Source organism: Corylus avellana, chromosome ca3, assembly GCF_901000735.1.
Source record: "Corylus avellana chromosome ca3, CavTom2PMs-1.0".
Lineage (NCBI taxonomy): Eukaryota > Viridiplantae > Streptophyta > Magnoliopsida > Fagales > Betulaceae > Corylus > Corylus avellana.
Genome location: NC_081543.1, coordinates 38,469,603 through 38,472,074, shown reverse-complemented (window position 1 = coordinate 38,472,074; position 2,472 = coordinate 38,469,603).

Sequence of the window (2,472 nt, the reverse complement as noted above, 5' to 3'; positions counted from 1 at the left end):
TTGACCCTAATCTTCAATCCTAAGAAGAAGTAAACAGAAATGTAACCCCCTTTTTCCTTCTTCTTCCTTCTTCTGTGTTGAATAGGATAAAAAAAATAATAATATATTTTTTTATTATAAAAAATGGATATTTTGGAAACGTTGAAAAAAATTAACGGAATAAAATAATTTAAAGAAATTGAAAGTTAGAAATCCTTAACGGAGAGATTTTAAACCTTTAAGGAGGTTGTGTCAAAAAGAGTGAAAATTCAGGGAAGATACTTTGAAGTTTCCCCATATTTTGAAGTGTTCATCTTATAATATTTTTGTTTATGTGATACATTTACATCTATTCTTTTTTATAAAAAAAATAAAATAAAATAAAGAGAAATTAAAGGGCTCATTAAGAATAATCAAGTAATTAGCATTATGGACTTGTACTTAGGGGGATCCCGATCCCTTGGAATTCTTAGGATTTTATTAGTAGTTAGAAACGTGATAGGATAATGGTTTTTTTTTTTTTTTTTTTTGACACATCTACACAAAGAAATGAGGAGGGAAGATTCGGATTAATGACATTTGCTTCATTAAGCATAATTCACAGTCAATTAAACTATATTCCTTATAAATAATGACTCTTAGATAAAAATAAATAACTACGATCTAAAATTTCATAAACCAAAAGTTCCCAAAAAATTTCAGGATCGAAATTGGTGTTAAGGGTTAGGTGAATGGTATTTTGTCGCAAATTGCTGCTGCCAAAGAGGTGCAGGTACGGCATCGTGTCAATCCACGACCACTTTGAATTAATTATTCAGAAACAAAACAAAACAACCAGAGGAAAAGTCAAGTTTAGACGTGTTACAATTTCTTGGTAGACCCTTCTATTTTTGGATCTCATTCCAGAATCAGCCATAAACAGTGGAGCCTCTTAATGGCCGGCACTGAAAACTTTGAATCTTCATCTTGCCCCAAGTCAAACCAAATTTCCTTATTGGAGGAGGTCAAACCCGACCCTAACATTTTATATGATCGTAAACACGAAATGAAAGAGATAAGGTTAAAAGATTTTACGGTTAAAATTGATTTATATAATATTATACTCATATTATATGAATTATTTCACCTGTAATCAGGGTCATCCCCCCAAATTTTTTACAAATTTGCTTAAAATATACCCATTTTATAATTTTTTCTTCTCAAAATAATATTTTTATCCCCTAAAAGAATATTTGTGACCCATTTTAATTCTTTTTTTTTTTTGTTCCCCTCCAAATAATATTTGTGTCCTCTTTTAATTCTTTTTTTTTTTTTGTTTACCCCCTTTTTTAACATGAAAAAACATAAAATATCCCATTTATTTTGTTTCCCTTCATATTCTAGTTCACTTTTAACTAGAAGCTCAATTTGGTTTGAGATTCTGATTAAATATATAAAAGAAAAAGTTAAATGATTTGAGTTCTTTGAGTGGCTTTTAATCAACAATCAGTTACTATTATTTGACTCGACTCTTAGCATTGTTGTTATTTGGAGCTTCAGAAAATTGTTAGAAGAAAAAAAAGAGTATACACTCAAATGCATTGTTTTTCTTGAATCTTATAGATCGTGTTTAGTTTATTTTGCTAGTTATTTATATTATTATGTATTTGTGATGCCATAAAATTAAATGTAAGACTTTTATACTTTTATTTTATATAATCACACACAAATTATACGCATATAAAGATATTATATGTATCTATGTATTTTTGTATTTATATAAGTATGTCCATCTCCTAAAAAAAAAAAAATCATAGTTCCGCACCTCCCCGTAACAAAACATAAATGAAGAAAGTCAGGTTTAGTTTATATAAAATAAGGATATAGGGAGTTTGGTCCCAACCGGCGGAAGATGGTGGACAGCGGCAGGTGAGTATGATAATATTTAAGGTCATGACTCATGATAATAGACCGGCCACCGGCGTCAATGTCCGGCCTAACATTAATAAATCATTATGGCGTTGGGGCTAATTAAATAATAAGAGTTTTATGCGTAGAGGGAAGGGTGCAAAGTCATTCTAGAGAAAAGAAATGCTTTTAATATTTGTGTAAAGTAGAAAAAATCCAGCTACGTACTTAGTTCCGGTTGGTGGCCTTTTGTTTTCTTCTTATTTTTAAGGAAAATTATATATAAAATCCTTAGGTAAACGCGCCTTTATTAAAAAATCTCTGGGTTTTTTTTTTCCGAAAATTTAGTCCTTGGGTTTTTTACAAATTTGCTTAAAATATACCCATTTTATAAATTTATCTTCTCAAAATAATATTTTTATCCCCCAAAAGAATATTTGTGACGCATTTTTATTCATTTTTTTTATGTTCCCCTCCAAATAATATTTGTGTCCCCTTTTAATTCTTTTTTTGGTTTACTCCCTTTTTCAACATAAAAAACATAAAATATCCCATTTATTTTGTTTCCCTTTTATTCTAGTTCGCTTTTAACTAGAAGCTCAATTT